At 47.8% G+C, this 21,234-nt stretch overlaps 1 protein-coding gene across 5 annotated transcripts in view; it reads right to left on the bottom strand.

The window, feature by feature from the left end:
• Positions 1 to 14,028, bottom strand: part of CSNK1G1 (casein kinase 1 gamma 1) — a 205,392-nt gene extending 191,364 nt beyond the window's left edge. For 2 of the 5 annotated variants that reach the window (XM_029065566.2, XM_029065567.2), the window contains exon 1: positions 13,929 to 14,027. The gene's annotated coding sequence lies outside the window, so the exon portion shown is untranslated. Of the gene's footprint in view, positions 1 to 11,404; positions 11,476 to 13,928 lie in introns of those variants that run through there. The other 3 variants (XM_029065562.2, XM_029065568.2, XM_029065565.2) reach the window with 3 other exon arrangements.
• Between the last annotated feature and the right edge of the window lie 7,206 nt (positions 14,029 to 21,234).

Here is a 21,234-nt window from a genome sequence, read left to right as displayed (position 1 = left end):
TGAAAAGTGCCCAATGCGTAGAGTATAATACTTGTATTTTTCTTATCTCAGAGTGAATAGCAAGTGTAGATATAAATTTTACCCCATCTCAAAAAATCCTCCAGGGAATAAATTTCTGAATTTATTCCCGAATCACCTAACTCCTCCAGGAGGGAATAAACAGGTAGTAAACAGATGCTTCTCTGATAGAATTCACTTCCGGAATACTACTACAGGTTTGAAAGAAAAAAGAAAAGCTGGAGCGAGTGGGTACTCCCCCTTTCCAAAGAGGCAACAGAGCCCATTATCATTACCAAAGTCCATAAATCACCACATGTATCAAAGTACATTACCAAGATCTCTACTGGCTACTCTTCACAACCACCCTATTCGACTCTAAGGAGCTAAAACTCAGCAACCAGGACCAAAAAGCACAGCCCTCCACTTGAGTTCGAATTAGAAATCACTCCAGTCGGATGTGTTGATCACAAAATTGTGTTTCCCTCCTTGGCTTTTCATTTCTAGTCTCCTGCTTACTTGCCGTTACCCCGGCTGAGTTACCAACCTTATCTGAAACTTGTACAGGGCAAAACTATAATGCATCGGCAAGAGGGGAGAAAGGATATATGATTTTTTAATACTGCTCAAGACCAACTCTTTCTTGGATTGAATGTCTCTTAATTCTGCTAATGACTTGCTTAATAATTAACAGAAGCAAAGCAAAATTCAAAATAGCTCTATGAGTTGTGTTTCTCAACAGACGTGCCTTGCTGTAGACATTGGATTGATCTAATCTGTTCTTGAAGTTTTCACTCAATACCTTGCTCTAGTAATGTGAAGTCACTCCGGTATTCTGCTCTTCCCCTGTCATAAAATGGCGACAACACAATTTGAATCTGAAAGTGTACACAAAACTTCATTTTCACAAAGACAAAAGAATGACTGCACGATCTGTAGAAAGAAAAAAAAACTTCCATTTCTGTTGAATTAGCAGATTTTTCAACTTAGAATGTGAAAGCAGACACTGATAGCTATCTTAAATGGCATCAACAGCATACGTTTGCTTGATACCTGAAAGGGCAGGCAATAAGTCACTAATGCAAGAATCCAATGCTTACTGGTGCCAAGATTTAAACAATCAGGCTGGAAATCAAATAAGACTAAAGTTACAGATTCATAATTCCCTTAGTCTCCAAAGAGTTTGCTTTTTCAAAGCATTGTTGAACATTAGGTATAATGAAAACTTGGAAAAATTGATTTCCACCAGGCAGATCCCATTAAAGATAAAGTGAACTAACTTCCTTTTTCATTGCTTTAATAATGTTGGTGTTTGTTAAGCGTTTACTATGTGCAGAGCACTGTTCTAAGCGCTGGGGTAGACACAGGGGAATCAGGTTGTCCCACGTGGGGCTCACAGTCTTAATCCCCATTTTACAGATGAGGTAACAAGCACAGAGAAGTTAAGCGACTTGCCCACAGTCACACAGCTGACAAGTGGCAGAGCTGGGATTCGAACCCATGACCTCTGACTCCAAAGCCCGTGCTCTTTCCACTGAGCCACGCTGCTTCTCCACCTATCTCTGGAGAATCCTCTAGACCGAAAGCTCACTGGGGGCAGGGAACGTGTCTACCAACTCTACTATAGTGTACTCTCCCAAACGTTTAGTACAGTGCTCTGCCCGCAGTAAGCACTTACTAAATACCTTTGACTGACTGAATCGATACCAAGTGATAGTTCCCAAATTGTTGTATGGTTTAAACCTGTGAGGAGGCAAGCAAACACCACCAAATCCTAAGACATGAAAAAATTCCTCTAGACCGTGCCCTCATTGTGAGCAGGGAACGTGTCCGTTTATTGTGATATTGTCCTCTCCCAAGCGCTTGGTACAGTCCCTTGCATGCACTAAGCGCTCAATAAATACAATCGAATGAATGATTGAATCTGCTATCACCCCGGAGGACCTCCAGGCCATCCACAGGAGGGACCCTGTGCCGCTGACTTCCACCCCCACCGTGAGACAGGTTTTCATGGCGCAGGATGCGATGGAAGACTGTTGGCTCATCCCCTTCTTTCTCCTCTTCCCCAGCCTCCGTCCGGCAACAGAACGGCTTGGAGTCTTAGCCAGTGAGGCATTCGATGGAGATGGAGGAGGAGATGGAGGAGGAGAAGGAGGAGGAGGAAGAGGAGGAAAAGGAGGAGGAGGAGGACGAGACGGAGGAGGATGAGACGGAGGAGGACGAGACGGAGGAGGACGAGACGGAGGAGGAGGACGAGACGGAGGAGGAGGACGAGACGGAGGAGGATGACGAGACGGAGGAGGAGGACGACGAGATGGAGGACGACGAGATGGAGGTCGAGACGGAGGAGGAGGACGAGATGGAGGAGGAGGAGGAGGAGGAGGAGGAGGAGGAGGAGGAGGAGATGGAGGAGGAGGAGGAGATGGAGGACGAGATGGAGGAGAAGGAGGAGGGAGGAGGAGGGAGGAGGAGGGAGGAGGAGGGAGGAGGAGGGAGGAGGAGGGAGGAGGAGGAGGAGGAGGAGGAGGAGGAGGAGGAGATGGAGGAGATGGAGGAGATGGAGGAGATGGAGGAGATGGAGAAGGAGGACGAGGACGAGATGGAGGAGGAGGACGCGATGGAGGAGGAGGAGGATGAGATGGAGGAGGAGGAGATGGAGGAGGAGGAGGAGGAGATGGAGATGGAGGAGGAGGAGATGGAGATGGAGGAGGAGGAGGAGATGGAGGAGGAGATGGAGGAGGAGATGGAGGAGGAGGGATCTGTTTCTGAGCTGAAGTGATCCACCCAGCCCTTGAGCAGCCTGCACTGTGGGCGGTGGAGAGGACCACTCTGGGTTTGGGGGGCGGGGAAGATGAAGGCCCTTTCTGGACATTTCTTTCACCTGCTTGACAGGAAAGGTCAGGGGAGCTGGGAAGCCCAACCTCTGGCCCAATTTAGGATGCTTCACGTTATCCTCTAGACTGTAAGCTCATTCATTCTTTCAACTGTATTTATTAAACACTTACGGTGTGCAGCGCACTGTTCTAAGTGCTTGGGAAAGAAAAATACAACAATAAATAGTAATGATCCCGGCCCACAAGGAGCTCACTTGTGGGCAGGGCATGTGTCTACCAACTCTGTAGAACCGTATTCGCCCAAAAGCCCCACAGAGAGTAAGCACTAAATAAATACAACTGACCGATTCATTATGCTGCGGGCTTCGCATAGTATGTGTGACGACATGACTGTTCCGGTTAGAAATGTGGGGTGCTTTTTTTTTCCACTCCTGAGGACCACTGAGGGCTTTTCAGGCATCCTGTCCCAGCTAATTACGACTATCCAGTCTCTTAAGTGAGTAGTGGAGTGGCTTTCAAGATGAATACTACCACAACGTCACATTTTTTAAACAAACGGACAACCAGGGAAAACGTCTGAGTAACCATAGTATCGCCTCCTACTCAGTCTTTGCCAGCTAAGGCTTCTGGATAATCTTCAGCAAATGGAGCAGTAAGTAGGAAACAGTGGTGGAATCTCAGCCAAGAAACCTTCCTCGCAGAAATCCTACGGTACAATATAATTCAGGGGGAAAAAAATAAAGAGGAAAAGGAAACTAGACGCTGAAGCTTTGGGTTAGGAATGGTAAGAAAGCTCTGCATTCTGATTTCTGTATTCAGTCTTTAGCGAACATTATGGGGCCTGTATAATATTGGCAATCCTCAAATTTACGGCACGACTGATTCCTAAAAACTGCACATCGAGTCCAACAATTTTCTCGTAGAAACAACGCTTAAATGAGCAACTGGTTACCAAGATGACCTAGAATTGCATATTTAATTATAGATGAGTAATGTAGTTGTATTAATGTATTTATATCGAGCCAGAGCAGTTCCACGATGAGCACTCCCCTCCATCCTTTTTTTTCTTTAAATTGTATTTGTTAAGCGCTTACTATGTGCCAGGCCCTGTATTAAGTGCCGGGGTAGATACAAGTTGATCAGGTTGGATACAGTTCCTATCCCACACAGCATTCACAGTTAATCCCCATTTTACAGGTGAGGTGACCGAGGCACAGAGAAGCTAAGTGACTTACCCAAGGCCACGCAGCAGACAAGTGCCGGAGCCGGGATTAGAAAGCAAGTCCTTCCTCCTCTTGGGCCTGTGCTGTATGTGTTGGGCTCCGCTGCTTCTACCTCCCCTTCCTACTCCAGAGGTCGCTTCTCAAGTTCTGTGTGTCCATGAGCCTGGACCCGCAGGCTCCTCTTCCTACCCTGGGACGCTCACGCACGTTTCAAAGTAACTCCCGAGACGCAAGTTTGAGTCTCTCGGCATAATGACCTTCCTACCTATTCTGGCTCACGCCACTCTCCCAGGGCACAATTGCTTTTGGGTTGTGGGGTGTTTGTTTTTTTCAAAAGGTCTATGTTAAGCGCTTACCATGTGCCGGGCACCGTACTAAGCGCTGAGGTACATACAAGCAAATCGGGCTGGACACAGTCCACATCTCATTTGCGTTAGTGAATCTGATAATCAAGCAACTAAGTCGTGGGCTTTCTTTATACCTTCTATGCAACAATAGAGTACCTTTCCAGTCCCTCTCTACAAATCCCAATGACTTTCAATTAAGTACTCGAATATCGTTCTAAGCCGTTTGGCCTAGTGGAAGAAGCTTAGGCCCGAGAGGAGGAAGGACTTGGGTTCTAATCCCGGCTCCGTCACTTGTCTGCTGCGTGAACTTGGGCAAGTCATTTGACTAAAATTCCGTCTCCTTCAAGAGGCCTTCCCTGACTATGCTTTTCCCCTACTCCCTCTCTCCTTTCTGGGTCACCTTGCAATTGGATTTCTACCCTTCACTCACCCCACCCTCAGCCCCACAGCACTTATTTATTGATGCATGTATTTATATTGATATTATGCTAAATTAATAATAATAATATATCATTTCTCTTCATGTCTGTCTCCTCTTCTGGACTGTAAGCTCAACATGGGGAGGAAATGTGTCTGTTTATAGTTTTATTGTACTCTCCCAAGCACCTGGTATAGTGTTTTGTACACAATGCGCTGACTGAATGAACTTATGTCCATTTCTGTAATTGATATTAATATCCGTCTCCCCCTCTAGACTGTAAATACCTTGGGGGCGGGAAACATGTCTACCTCGGATGTCACTTCACTTCTTTGTGTCTCAGTTACCTCAACTAAAATGGGGATTAAGACTGTCAGCCCCAGGTGGGACAGGGACCCTGTCCACCCTATCTTGTATCTACCTCAGTGCTTAGGACAGTGCCTTGCACATAATCAACGCTTGTCATATACCACAATTATTATTTTATGATGTCTCCCAACTCTCTTATACTGTACTCTCCCAAGTGCCTAGTACAGCCCTCTGCACACGATCAGCTCTCAATAAATACGACTTCTCTGTGCTTCCACTTCCTCATCTGGAAAATGGGGATTTAAAAAATCAAATCTCCCTCCTATTTGGACTGTACACGCCACGTGGGGCAGGGACTCTGTCCAATCTGATCATCTCCTGTCTATTCCAGCCCTTGGCACAGTGCAGGGTGAGAGTAAGCGCTTAACAAATACCACATTTATTATTATTCTAAACCACACTTGCATAATCGAGAGTCGGTCAAGAAGATTCTACTTGTGGTTTTCCCTAGACTCTGAAGTACTCTGAATGGGGGTCACCAGGGGGAAGAAAAGATTTTGAGATAGTGTGACCACTGAAAGGGCCCTCAACAATACCATATACACCTTTGTCAAGACCACACAGACACACGCTGTCTTGGATGGGTGTCTGACCAGTTGAAAATTGAATATATACGCTATAAAACCAGACATACAGCCATTCTCCTTCTAGCCCCCAACCAGTTAAGCCACCATTACCAACTCTTGCTACCCGATATTTGGATTTTTTCACAATAGTGAAGAGGTGATCACAAACAGCACTACAAAAGCCAAAACAGTGGATGTATTACATTACTGCCCCAAGGATCAAAGTTGGTAATCACAGTAAGAAGGGGACATTTGTCCATCTTGCCCTTATAAAAGGTGGCTTTGTTTTAACGGTCCTTGTTAAGCACTTACTATGTGTCAGGCACTGTAATAAGTGCTGGGGTAGATACAAGATAATCACGCTTGACAGTGGGGCTCACGGTCTAAATTGGAGGGAGGAGGATTTAATCCCCATTTTGCAGATGAGGTGACTGAGGGACAGAGAAATTCAGTGACTTGCCCAAGGTCTCCCAGCAAACAAGTGGCAGAGCTGGGATTAGAACCCAGGTCCTCTGATTCCCAGGCCCATGCTTTATCCACTAGGCCACGCTGCTTCTCCGCAGAGAAGAGACCTATTTATATTAGGTAAAATTATAGTCCATTTATTCATGCAATCGCTGCTCTTGACTACCAATCATGAGGCCTCCCTGAGGACACTACCTGATGAAACAAAAACAAAATTTCAAAAAATTACATATATTTTTAATCTTTTCTTGCCAACCTGCAGTAAAAGTCCAAGAGTGGAAAATCCTCTAGTGGAGCTGACATATCCCTCTCTGCATCTACCAGAATCAATCAATAGATCGATGGCATTTATTGAGCACTTACTGTATGCAGTGCACCACACTAAGCGCTTGAGAGAGTTCAATACAAGGGAGTTGGAGACAAGATCCCCGTCTACAAGGAGTTTACAGACTAGAAGGGGACACAACACTAAAATAAAATACAGAGCATAAGGGTGTGTACATAAGTACTGTGGGCTGAGGATGGGGTGAATATCAAGTGTTTAAGGGGGGAAGAGATCCAAATGCGCAGGTGATGCAGAGGGAGAAGGAAGTAGGGGAAATTTCTTGATTTTTTTGATAGTATCTATTGAGCGCTTACTGTGTGCAGAGCACTTTACTAAGCACTTGGAAGAACTCAATAAAACAGAGTTGGGAGACATATTCCGTGTCCAGAACGGTTTTAAAGTCTAGAGGACTGGTTTCAAGGTACTCCATCAGCTCTCTCCCTCGTGTGTGTGTATAAATATATTTTTTATATATATTATATATATAATATATATACACACACACATTCTCTTCTCCCTCTACACCCCAGCCTCCATTCTTCATTCCTCCGAAGCTCACCTATTCACAGTGTTTCGTTTTAACCTTTCCCACCTCCGACCCCTTGCTCAAGTTTCTTCCTTGTTATGGGCAGGGAGCGTGTCTGCTAATTCTGTTGTACTTTGCTCTCCCAAGCGCTTAGTCCAGTGCTCTGCACACAGTGAGCGCTCAATAAATACCACTGATCAATTCCTCCAAGAGCTCCCTTCACATCTGCCAGACTGCTGCTCTCCCCAGATTCATTGTAAGCTCGTCAATGGGCAGGGACTGTCTCTATCTGTTGCCAATTTGTACATTCCAAGTGCTTAGTAATAATAATAATGATGTCAGTATTTAAGCGCTTACTATGTGCAGAGCACTGTTCTAAGCGCTGGGGTAGACACAGGGGAATCAGGTTGTACAGTGCTCTGCACATAGTAAGGGCTCAATAAATACTATTGAAGAAATGAATCCTCTAAAAGGTAAATCCTTTGGGAGCAGGGATTATGTAGATTAATTCAGATGCACTTTCCTAAGCGCTTAGCACATGCTCTGCGCACAGTATGTGTTCAACAGACACTCTTCACTGATTCGAAGCCCTTCGGAAATTACATCGCCACCTTTATGTGAAAGAACTGGGTTCGACTCGTGTTTTTCTTCCCTAGCAATTAATACAGAACTGTAGATCAAGAAGATACTCATCCAATTGTTCGTTAAAGCACGCAGAGTTTCCGGAGTGAGAGATGTTGTCTTTACCCCGTTAGGCTTGAACACAAAGGCAGAGTTAAGGAGCATCCTTCCAACAAACGTGAACCCGCCTGCATACTGCGTGACACATTCTTGGAAGACAAACAGTTGTGAACAAGTGCACAGAAATCGGACAGCAACTGCCACAGTGTGATTTTTTTTTTTAATGGTATTTAAGTCCTTACTAGGTGTCAAGCACTGTTCTAAATGCTGTCCAGGTTGCCAAGGAACGCAAACCCAGCTGTATAGGAGACCTTCAACTTTCCCACTGTGTCTCTGGACAACTTCTTCCCCATCTTGTTTTTAGGCTAGAGGGCCAGGGGCTGTGTCTAAGTCACCTGTGGACTTTTTTCCCCAGTGCTTAGTACAGTGTTCTCTGCCCACAGTGAGCACTCAATATAACTACCATTACTATTGTCCGGGCATAATTTTAACTTGATTTTCTGCCAACAGCCAGAGCCAGCTCAAAACGTTTATGCCCCCTTGGCATAAGGAAGGGGCACAGAAAGCCGCTGAACCTAGAGATGAAAAACAAAAAGAAAAGAGAGGCTCCCCCTGCGAACGGCATTGGTTTCATCATCCCCTTCGGAGTAAGCCTGTGTCCATTTTGACAGTTGAAAGCACTGTGGAAGTTACATAACCTTAAATCTCACTCAGAATTTCTCATTTTAAACAGAAGTAATCTGATGAATTCCAAGCTACAAAACAACTAGATGGGGGTAGGGAAAGAATCTGAAACAGATGGATTTTTTTTTTTTGTCACTACCCAGTTTAGTTCTAGAAGAAATAAGCTACAAACCTTAAAATGGTAGAGCTGTAGTCAATCGATGGCATCTACTGAGCACTTACTGTGTGCATAGCACTGTGCTAAGTACTGGGGAGACTACAGTACAATAGAGTACAACTGCACAGTCTAGAGTACTCTACGCTGTACCCTCGTTGTGGACAGGGAATGTGCTTGTTTATTGTTCTATTGTACGCTCGCAAGTGCTCGGTGTAGTGCTCTGCACACAGTAAGCGCTCAATAAATATGACTGGCTGTGACTAGAGAGAGCTGAAGTAACCTTAATCTTTATTCTACCACCACATGGATGCTAAAGGAGGTGTAAATTAGATATTGGTCATTTGGAAAATGGAAGTGAGTTGCCTAGAAACTCCAAACCCTTTTTTTTTTTAAAAAAAAAAAAAAAAGACTTCTTCACACATAAAAGCTGCAGAGACTCCAAACATTTCCTCTGACCAGAGTTTGTTGAATAGGTACAATCAATTGGGTTTATTGAGCGCTTACTTTGTGCAGAGCACTGCACTTACTGCTTGGGAGAGCACAATGTAACCAGACATGTTCCCTGCCCACTATTATTACTATTATTATTATTATTATTATTAATGAGCTTACAGTTTAGACAAAGAGACAGACATTAATATAAATACATTACGGATATGTACATAAGGCATGTGGGACTGAAGGAGGGGCGAATAAAGGGTGCAAATCCACTGCAAGAGCGACGCAAAAGGGAGTGGGTTTAGAGGAAAGATCAAATCTAACCTCCTTAAGGGGATATCCTTGAAAGGGACGACTCCCATTTACTTGAGAACTGAGAGAGGGCATAACATGAGAACCTGGAACATTTAACTCGGGCTGAACTCTTAGTGTTCACTTAATCCAGGACGTCGGTTGTATTTACCTATTACACTTTTGGGGTTTGCGTTTGGTTTCCTTGTTGGTTTTTTGGGGTTATTACGAGGTTTTCGATAAAGATATATTTCCAGTGCCTTTCCTCGGTCCATCTGGGAGCTTCCAAGGAGACGGGTGGAAAAGAAGGACTCAATCATGATTGCATTTCCCAGAATTTAAGCCCCACTTTTGAAAAATGCAAAAGACCCCTAGGAAGGTCACAAAGCTTGAGATCTTTGGGTTATATCAGCAGGCCTCAGTGAGAGCAGAAAGGTAGTAATCTTCCCTAATGGTTTCTGACAACTACGGACAGATTAGATTGTGGAACTATTTACCCTATTTCCCCTCCCGGGCAAATACAAGACTGCATTATGCTAAAGTCCCAAAGGGAAGAGATAGTAAAGGAAAAGGTGATTTTAATTTGCAAGGCTTAAAGGAGTAATCACAAAGGCCCTATGATCAAGAGTGAGTAGGGCACCCAAAACTCCACAATAAACAAGTCTGGACCTCGGCTCGGGCAATCCTTCCTACACTTACTTACAGGATAGCACTGTCCCGATCTCGGGACAACGGAAAAACTGGCAAGACCATCCGATAACAGCAATACTACAAAATGGGGCACTGTTGTCATGGGAATGATTTACTCTGGAAAGAGCTAACTGAAGGACTTTGAAATAATTTGCAAACTGCAAAAACGATTTGCATGTTGGTGAGGCTTAGCGGGTTTATTTCCACCTGGGATGAGATTAAAGGCAGAGAGGCGCAGGGGTCTGGAGTCCCAGCTTAAAGAGGTGACTGTGTAACGGTTAAGAAAACCTCAACCTCGGCTTTCAAATTGGGGCGACTATCCACAATTCCAGCACAGTGAAAAAGAACATTCTGAAACTGCGTTTCCATTTACCGAATCTGGTTCCCTCAAAATTCCACACCTACGCAATCTCTGTATCACTTTCTCATTTTTGAGAAAAGTTGATTTCTCTTGTCACAGGAAATGGCAGTACCGTATTTAGTCTGTCGCTGGATCGAACCATTTGGCTTTTCCATTTAGCCCCAGTAAATGGAAAAAAGCTACAAAGCTAGAACCAACGCACTCGCTACGTCGAGTCGCCGGACCGTTACGGCGACAGATCACTGAGCTTTAATAAAGTCGCACGAAATGACAAAGCTCGCAATGCAAATACTAAACAAGATGCAAAGTAGTCTGAATTTATTTCTTTGCTCTAGGAACTCCAGCGGGAGAAGACCTTTCGCTACACTTCGGTTTATAATCTGCTCTGCTGTGTTACTTGAAAAGATTCACCCTGACTAAAAAAATAAGTACATCGTCATGTAACAAAAACTTTACGGATAAAACCCTACTATAATACATTGCTATTTTTAATACTTACGATTTATATTCGCCATTTATTTATATTTATATTAGATTCAAATCCTTCCCTCCACCAGAGATACAAAAATGACTCCCCAGATTTATACCCAATTTTTAAAATGGTTTTAACTCTTCTAAATAAAAACATTTGGTTGAGCATAAATCTGAGGTCCGATCGTCCGGCAGCTACGCCTTGCCGGTTTTCTAAGTATCTGTACAACCGCACGTGCTCTGCCCATTGCTGAAAAGCTTTATCCCCTATTAATAACTCACAATTACGCTGTTAAAAAGTCAATATCTAGGAGACTCTAAATCCTCCATCCTCCCCCCAGATGGAGAATTATGATCCAGTTCAACGGTAATCTCCCCCCCCCCCCATCACCACCCTTTAAATCTCCATTCTCCTCCACCACAAGTAGGGCCTTGGAAGGCTGAGCTAGCTTCTGTTCATCATCCAAACCCAGGGAATGATGACGGGGAAAAGGAAAGAGTGTCAAGGAGACTCGCGATAACTGAGCAGAGAGGAAACTCGGATGCACAGAGACCAATTACCTCCAGTTGTGAATTCTCCCATCGCCTCAATTCTGAGAGGGACCGATCCCGGGGCCCTGGAGTCTTCAAAAAAAACAAAAATTGGGGAAAATAGGTCTGCCCCTTCCGAACCGAGACGGGTTTAGAGGCCAGGGGTGGGGAGACGTCCAGGCTTGCCTGAACAAGTCTGGCCTAAACCCCTCCGACTACACAACCGCTCCTCTTTCCTTTCTCCCCCGCACCCACTACGCTGGATGCATCAGGCGTGCATACACGCACATGCACACTCTGCCCTCCGCCACACGTTGCATTCGTTCAGGCCCTCCCATTTTCGTCTTTCGGCCTAGGCGTTGGGGAGGTGGTTTTTCCAAGCTCATTCCCCCGGAAAACCAACGCCGGACGAGCCGCCCAACCGGACCGTTGTGAGAAGGAGACCAGCCTGGGAGCTCGTGTATTCCTCGGAGATTTTGAACGCCGATAGAGAGTCCGACCTCCGGACCCTCTCTCTGTCCCCCAACCCTCCTCCAGCCCCAAGCCAGGAGGGACGGGAGGGGACAAGGAAAGGAGACGGGAGGAAGGACGGGGTGGCCGTGGAAAGGCCCTCAATCTCTGCACATCCACCTCTGCATCTAACTAGACTCCTCTTCATTTTATTAATGACGTGCATACATCTATATTTCTATTTTCATGCTATCGAGGCCCCTCTACCTGTTTTGTTGGCCGTCTCCCCCCATCTCGACTGTGACCCCCGTTGCTAGGTAGGGATTGTCGCCGTGACCGAATTGTACTTTCCAAGCGCTTAGTACAGGGGTCTGCACATAGAGCTCAATAAAGACGACCGAGTGAATGGACGAATGCTCCTCTCTGCACTCCCCGAGCGCTTAGTACAGCGCCGCGCACACAGCGCTCAATAAAGGCGACTGAGTGAATGAACGACAGCTCCTCTCCACACTTCCCGAGCGCTTAGCAGAGTGCCCTGCACCCAATCAGCGCTCAATAAAGCTGTGTGACTGTGGGCAAGTCACTTCACTTCTCTGGGCCTCAGTTCCCTCATCTGTAAAATGGGGATTAACTGTGAGCCTCACGCGGGACGACCCGATGACCCGGTATCTCCCCCAGCGCTTAGAACAGTGCTCGGCACATAGTAAGCGCTTAACAAATACCAACGTTATTATGAAAGACAATTGAGTGAATGAACGAATGCTCCTCTCTGCACTTTTCGGGGGCTTTCAGTACAGTGCTCTGCACCCGGCGCTCAATAAAGCGGCCTGAGTGAATGAACGAATGCTCCTCTCTGCACTTCCCGAGGGCTTAGTCCAGTGCTCTGCACCCAGGGCTCAATAAAGACGACAGGGTGAATGAACGAATGCTCTTCTCTGCACTTCCCCAGCGCTTAGTCCAGTGTCCTGCACACAGTCGGAGCTCAATAAAGATGGTTGAGTGAATGACCGAATGCTTCTCCCCGCACTTCCCCAGTGCTTAATACAATGCTCTGCACCCAGCACTCAATAAAGACAACTGAGTGAATGCCCGAATGCTCCCCCCTGCACTTTCTTGGGGCGCTTAGTCCAGTGCTCCGCCAAGACGGCTGAGTGAAGGCCCCAGTGCTCCTCTCTGCACTTCCCCAGCGTTTAATACAATGCTCTGCATGCAGCGCTCCACCAAGACGGCTGAGTGAAGGCCCGAATGCTCCTCCCCGCGCTCCCCCAGCGCTTAGTCCAGTGCTCCGCACCCCGCGCTCAATAAAGACAATTAAGTGCATGCCCCAATGCTCTTCCCCGCGCTCCCCCAGCGCTTAGTCCAGTGCTCCGCACCTAGCGCTCAATAAAGACAAATGCATGCCCCGAATGCTCCTCCCCGCGCTCCCGCAGCGCTTAGTCCAGTGCTCCGCACCCCGCGCTTAATAAAGACAATTAAATGCATGCTCGAATGCTCCTCCTCTCGCTCCCCCAGCGCTTAGTCCAGTGCTCCGCACCCCGCGCTTAATAAAGACGATTAAATGCATGCCCGAATGCTCCTCCCCTCGCTCCCCCAGCGCTTAGTCCAGTGCTCCGCACCCAGCGCTCAATAAAAACAATTAAGTGCATGCCCCCATGCTCCTCCCCGCGCTCCCGCAGCGCTTAGTCCAGTGCTCCGCACCCAGCGCTCGATAAGACAATTAAGTGCATGCCCCCATGCTCCTCCCCGCGCTTAGTCCAGTGCTCCGCACCCCGTGCTTAATAAAGACAATTAAATGCATGCCCGAACGCTCCCCCCGGGCCTTCCCCAGCGCTGAGCACAGTGTCCCGCACCCCGTCGGCGCCAACCGCGGACGGCGGAGGGAACGGCCGGTGCTCTCCGGCAGCGGGCGAGGGCGGGTCCCGGGGGGGGGGGGGGGGGGACGACGACGACGACGGACACCCCCTTTTTTCCCGGGCCGCAGCGGGCGGGGACCGCCTCCCCTCCCCCGCCCCCCCATCGACGCCGGCCGGTCCTTCGCGGCGGCGCGCGCGCGTGCACGGGGCGCGCCCCCGCCGCTCCCCCCCCCCGGGGCCCGGGTCACTACCTGGGGCGGCGTCCGGGGGCCGCGGCGACTCCGCTCCCCGCAAACACCGCCGAGGCGTCCGCGGGGCCGGGGGTGGAAGGGAGGAAGGGAGGAAGGGAGGAGGGACGGCGGCGGCCAGGAGGAGGAGGAGGAGGAGGAGGAGGAGGAGGAGGAGGAGGAGGAGGAGGAGGAGGGAGGGGAGGCCAGGCCGGGGCAGGGCAGGGCAGGGCAGGGCAGGGCCGGCCGCCGCCGAACCGGAAGCGCTCCCCCGCAGCCCCCTTCCCATTGGACCGGCGCCCGGGGGGCGGGGCCGCCCGCCGCAAACGCTTCCGGGTCACCGCCCCCATCGACACGCCCTAGCAACCGCGTGCCGTTGCTAAGCGGAAGCGCCGCCCGCCCGCCCGCCCGCCCGCCTTCACGGAGGATTCGGCGGTCCTTCGTTCCATACGACGGAGGGAGGGACGGAGGGACGGATGGATGGACGGAGGGACGGACGGATGGATGGAGGTAGGGATGGATGGATGGAAGGATGGGTGGGTGGGTGGGTGGGTGGGTGGATGGATGGATGGATGGATGGATGGATGGATGGATGGATGGATGGATGGATGGAAGGATAATGGGTGGGTGGATGGATGGATGGGTGGGTGGGTGGGTGGGTGAATGGATGGTTGGATGGATGGATGGATGGATGCATGCATGGATGGATGGATGGATGGATGGAGGTAGGGATGGATGGATGGATGGATGGATGGATGGATGGATGGATGGATGGATGGATGGATGTAGGGATGGATGGAAGGAGGTAGGGATGGATGAAAGGATAATGGGTGGGTGGATGGATGGATGGATGGATGGATGGATGAGTGGGTGGATGAGTGGGTGGATGAGTGGGTGGATGAGTGGATGGATGGATGGATGGATGGATGTAGGGATGGATGAAAGGGTAATGGGTGGGTGGATGGATGGATGGGTGGGTGAATGGATGGTTGGATGGATGGATGGATGGATGGATGGATGGATGGATGGATGGATGGATGGAAGGATAATGGGTGGGTGGATGGATGGATGGGTGGGTGGGTGGGTGGGTGAATGGATGGTTGGATGGATGGATGGATGGATGCATGCATGGATGGATGGATGGATGGATGGAGGTAGGGATGGATGGATGGATGGATGGATGGATGGATGGATGGATGGATGGATGGATGGATGGATGTAGGGATGGATGGAAGGAGGTAGGGATGGATGAAAGGATAATGGGTGGGTGGATGGATGGATGGATGGATGGATGGATGAGTGGGTGGATGAGTGGGTGGATGAGTGGGTGGATGAGTGGATGGATGGATGGATGGATGGATGTAGGGATGGATGAAAGGGTAATGGGTGGGTGGATGGATGGATGGGTGGGTGAATGGATGGTTGGATGGATGGATGGATGGATGGATGGATGGATGGATGGATGGATGGATGGATGGATGGATGGATGGATGGATGAGTGGGTGGGTGGGTGGATGGGTGGGTGAATGGATGGTTGGATGGATGGATGCATGCATGCATGGATGGATGGATGGATGGATGGGTGGATGGAGCACTTACTAGGGGCACAGCACTGCACTGAGTGCTTGGAATTCATTCATTCAAGAGGATTGATGGAGCACTTACTAGGTGCACAGCACTGGACTGAGCACTTGGAATTCATTCGTTCAAGAGGATTCATCGAGCGTTTACTAGGTGCAGAGCACTGCACTGAGCACTTGGAATTCATTCATTCCAGAGTAATTATGGAGCACTTACTAGGTGCACAGCACTGGACTGAGCTTCATTCATTCATTCAATAGGATTGATGGAGCGCTTACTAGGTGCACAGCACTGGACTGAGCGCTTGGAATTCATTCATTCAATAGTATTGATGGAGCGCTTACTAGGTGCAGAGCACTGGACTAAGCTTCATTCATTCAATAGGATTTATTGAGCGCTTACTAGGTGCAGAGCACTGGACTAAGCTTCATTCATTCAATAGGATTTATTGAGCGCTTACTAGGTGCAGAGCACTGGACTAAGCTTCATTCATTCATTCATTCATTCAAGAGGATTGATGGAGCGCTTACTAGGTGCAGAACACTGAACTAAGCGCTTGGAATTCATTCATTCAATAGGATTTATGGAGTGCTTACTAGGTGCACAGCACTGGACTGAGCTTCATTCATTCATTCAATATTCATTGACAAGTGGCAGAGCCGGGATTCGAACCCATGACCTCTGACTCCCAAGCCTGGGCTCTTTCCACTGAGCCACGCGTATTAGGGTTCGTTAATTCATCCAATCACTTAATCATATTTATTGTATGCTTATTAATAATAATGATGATGGTATTTAAGTGCTTACGATGTGCTGAGCACTGACCTGATTAACTTCTATCTACCCCGGCACTTGACACATCGTAAGTACTTAGCACATATCAGGGTTCGTTAATTCATCCCATCACTTAATCATATTTATTGTATGTTTATTAATAATAATGATGGTATTTGTTAAACGCCTACTGTGTGCCGAGCACTGTTCTAAGCGCTGGGGGAGATACAGGGTCATCAGATTGTCCCACGTGGGGCTCACCTTTTTTCATCCCCATTTTTACAGATGGGGGAACTGAGGCCCAGAGAAGCAAAGTGACTTGCCCAAGGTCACACAGCAGACGAGAAGCGGAGCCAGGATTAGAACCCACCACCTCTGCCTCCCAAGCCTGGGCTCCTTCCACTAAGCCACGCTTGTCAGCTGTGTGACTTTGGGCAGCTCACTGCACCTCTCTGGGCCTCAGTGACCTCATCTGTAAAATGGGGATTCAGACTGGGGGACTACCTCATTACCTTGTATCCCCCACCCAGCGCTTAGAACAGTGCCTGGCACATAGTAAGCGCTTAACAAATACTATCATGATTATACGCACTTAGGACAGTGTTCTGCACATAGTAAGCACTCAATAAATACAACCGAATGAATGTTGCCGAATTGTACTTTCCAAGCGCTTAGTACAGTGTTCTGCCCACAGGCAGCGCTCAATAAATACCACTGAATGAATGAATCCTGCTATGAACCAGCACCCAGTGCTTTTAGCTAGCATCTCCCTCTGGTGGATTTCACGCCGTCTCGACAACGCCTCCGCAATTTTACCCCACATCATTGGACTTACTGCTGAAATGTCCCTTCCAAGGGCCTAGTACAGTGCTCTGCACCCAGTAAGCGCTCAATAAATACGATCGACTGAATAGACGCCCCCCCAACACACCTCCCCTTCACACTTGCACCCGAGGGAGCACGTCTGGACCAATATTTACCCGTCCCGTGCCTGAAATGCCCGCACGGTTATTTTGGCTACGAAGTAGGGCCGCTCCTGGTCAGATGAAAGGTTAAATCAGGGTCACGTCTTTCCGGGGGAAGGGGAAAATATAATGCAATTTGAGGAACGAGCTCACCCGTCCCGTTTAAAAATAACCCAAGACCGGATTAAAAAATAACAATCGGAGATATCTGTTAAGCGCTTACTACGTCCCAGGGGCTGGGTGGAATCCAACCAAATTGGGTTGGACACAGCCCCTTGTCCCACGTGGGGCTCATGGTCTCAATGCTCCTCTTACAGAACTGAGGCCCAGAGAAGTTAATTGACTTGCCCAAGGTCACACAGCAGACAGGTGGTGGGGCCGGGATTAGAACCCATGACTTTGACTCCCAGGGCGGTGCTCTACCCACCCTGCCAGGGTACAGGGTGTCCTTTTATGTCAGAAATTCAAATTATGTAACTTGTCCCCTTTCCCCATCCACAGGGGCAGTTTGGCCCCTTAGGGAAGCAGCGTGGCTCGGTGGCAAGAGCCCGGGCTTGGGAGTCACAGGTCGTGGGTTCTAATCCCAGCTCCGCCACTTATCTTCTGCCTGACCTTGGGCAAGTCACTTCACTTCTCTGGGCCTCAGTTCCCCCATCTGTAAGAGGGGGATTGCGACCGTGAGCCCCAGGTGGGACAAGTGGCTGTGTCCAACCCGATTTGGTTGGATTCCATCCAACCCCTGGGACGTAGTAAGCGTGTAACGTATCTCCAATGATTATTTTTTGTGACCTTGGGCAAGTCATTTAACTTCTCATCTGCAAAATGGGGATTAAAACTGTGAGCCCCATGTGGGACAGCCTGATTAGCTTGTATCTACCCCAGCGCTTAGAACAGTGCTTTGCACATAGTAAGTGCTTAACAAATAGCACAATTATTATTATTTGGCTAGTAGATGCCAGCAGAGCTGGCCTAAAAGACACTCAAATCTGCAGTAGTCCAGGGCCGTCTTATTGGATCACTTTATCTTTGAGGGGAGCAGGTGTGAGAAACACACCCAACAAATAAGTTCTCTAGTCTCTCTCTGTACCCATAAATCAAGCAACAGACTTCAGAAAAGTGTAACGACCAGGACCAGTGGCAGACCTGTTAACCGAGGTACATCACTCTTGGTATTATATCCGACTTGACTGTCAAGGCCACTCAGACTCAGAGATCCCTCTTCATAAAACTGATATCTATTTCAAAATAATCAAGACAGATTTTATTTCGACCATTTATTAAAGCCTTGCAACACTGGAGAAGGAGGCCTCTTGACCATTGTTTTGGGCTTCGCAACAGAAATCAGAAGTACAGTGAAAGAAAAATAGCCACGTCTTGACCCACGTGAAATGCTTCCAAGAACAAAATCGTAAATTCCACGTTTCAGTCTTCGAGGTTCACCTATGAGAAACTAAAGGCAATCCACAAAGAGACAAAAAAAAAAAAAAAAAAACGGGCAGGAGGGACAGACTCTCTCATGTGATAAATTAGAGATGGACCAAACTGTAGGTACGCAATAAATCGAGGCCAGCAGGAAAGAACAGTTTAAAATTACGCTTCACCCCACTTTATTACAGCTTTGTGTTTCATAGTATCCTCACACCCAGAGTGATGTTTAATAATAATAATGTTGGTATTTGTTAAGCGCTTACTATATGCAGAGCACTGTTCTAAGCGCTGGGGTATACAGGGTAATCAGGTTGTCCCACATGAGGCTCACAGTCTTAATCCCCATTTGACAGATGAGGGAACTGAGGCACGGAGAAGTTAAGTGACTTGTCCACAGTCACACAGCTGACAAGTGACAGAGCCGGGATCCGAATGTTTACTGTTTATCAGATGTCAGAAGAATTTCACTCGTTATTTATACAACCTGCATTTCTACCAACTATCAAAGAAAAAAAAAGCTGGAATTCTAAATTGGGAGGAGAGGTAGAGAAGTATTGAACTTCATCTATAACTCGCTTTCTTTTTCTTTCCCATAGACCCCATCTATGCTACCACACTGCCTCCCCCGCCCTCTTCTAGCCCAGTTCGGCAAATGTCTGGCTTACCTGTCTGGTCTTCACGGCTGTAGTTTTCTAGGGCAAGTGGGGAGTAAACCCACCGCTGTCATCGAAACTGGTTATGCCTGGGCAAAATAAAATGCTTTGCCAACATTGGATCCGCTTCCTATGACGGACACGACAGGGCGCAGGTGACACTGGAGAGCAACAGCCTAAAAGATCGCTTTATAATAATAATAATAATAATGTTGGTATTTGTTAAGCGCTTACTATGTGCCGAGCACTGTTCTAAGCGCTGGGGTAGACACAGGGGAATCAGGTTGTCCCACGTGGGGCTCGCAATCTTAATCCCCATTTGACAGATGAGGTAACTGAGGCACCGAGAAGTTAAGTGACTTGCCCAAAGTCACACAGCTGACATGTGGCCGAGCAGGGATTTGAACCCATGACCTCTGACTTCAAAGCCCATGCTCTTTCCACTGAGCCACGCTGCTTCTCTTTATATTTTACGCTGCTGCTTTATATTTTAACATGAGAGGAATACGGCGCGGTGTTCGGAAGAACACATTCTACTGAGGTCGACCAACTGCGGCGTGACCGCAAATAACCACCCCTGAGTATCTACCACGTTGGACCTTATAACTCGAGACAAAAACACGTCTAGACCTTTCGCTGCACCCAGAAACAAGTCCCTTGCAAGTGCCTTTTTTGAGACGATCGTTCACACGAGTCAGGTGCTAACTACTCACTCTAAGATCTGAACAGAATGGTCTGGGGGCCTCCTTTCTCTTCCGTCCAAACTGAAAGATACTATACACTGAAGTAATAGCAGATTCACCAGGAAGAAATGCCAAAAAAAATGCAAAAAAGAAATGCAAAAATACAAAAGAATGGAAGGGATTTCCTCTGAATCTAAGTATCACTAAATAGAACCCGAGCCAGTTTTGCCCTACCTGAAGGCACTTTTGGTTTTTTTTCCAATGGTATTTGTTAAGCACTTACTATGTGCTGCGCACCGGTACTAAGCGCCGGGGTGGATACAAGCTAATCAGATTGGACACAGTCTTTGTAATAATGTTGGTATTTAAGCGCTTACTATGTGCAGAGCACTGTTCTAAGCACTGGGGGAGATACCACGTTGACCCACGTGAGGCTCACAATCTTAATTCCCATTTTGCAGGTGAGGTCACTGAGGCACAGAGAAGTGAAGTGACTTGCCCGCAGTCACACAGCTGACAACTGGCAGAGTCGGGATTCGAACCCATGACCTCTGACTCCCAAGCCCGGGCTCTTATCACTGAGCCTCGCTGCTATGTCCCACATGGGGCTCACACTCTCTTTATCCCCATTTGACAGATGCGATATCTGAGGCACAGAGAAAATAAGAGACTTGTCCAAGGTCACACAACAGACAAGTGGCAGAGTTGGGACTAGAACCCAGGTCCTTCTGACTCCCAAACCAAAGCTCTATCCATTAGGCCAGGTTGGTTCTCTACATTTAACAATAATAATTGTGGCATTTGTTCTGTGCTTACTCTATGCCAGGCACTGTACTAAGCCCTGGGGTGGAGACAAGCAAATCAGGTTGGACACAGTCCCTGTCCCACGTGGGGCTCACAGCCTTAATCCCCATTTTACAGATGAGGTACCTGAAGCACCGAGAAGTCAAGTGACTTGCCCAAGGACACACAAAACAGATGGCATGGCAGGATTAGAACCCAGGGCTTTCTGACTCCCAGGCCCATGCTCTATCCAGTAGGCCACACTACATTTCTTGCCTAAAAGAAGAGTAGGTTACCCCGAGTCAAGAAACATAACAGGAATTCTTACCTCTGAAACTTTAAGGCTCCACAGGGACTAAGAAACCAAACCTTTCCCTGCATCTCACCCTTTTCTTGCTTTAGATGGAATTTTTTCCATTAGCAAACACCTGATTTAGAAACCACAAAATCCCCAACCAAAAAA

The sequence above is a fragment of the Ornithorhynchus anatinus genome, chromosome 5 (assembly GCF_004115215.2).
Source record: "Ornithorhynchus anatinus isolate Pmale09 chromosome 5, mOrnAna1.pri.v4, whole genome shotgun sequence".
NCBI classification, from domain to species: Eukaryota; Metazoa; Chordata; class Mammalia; order Monotremata; family Ornithorhynchidae; genus Ornithorhynchus; species Ornithorhynchus anatinus.
The sequence above is the reverse complement of the archived record's forward strand: the minus strand, read 5'-3'. Positions and strand labels throughout refer to the sequence as shown.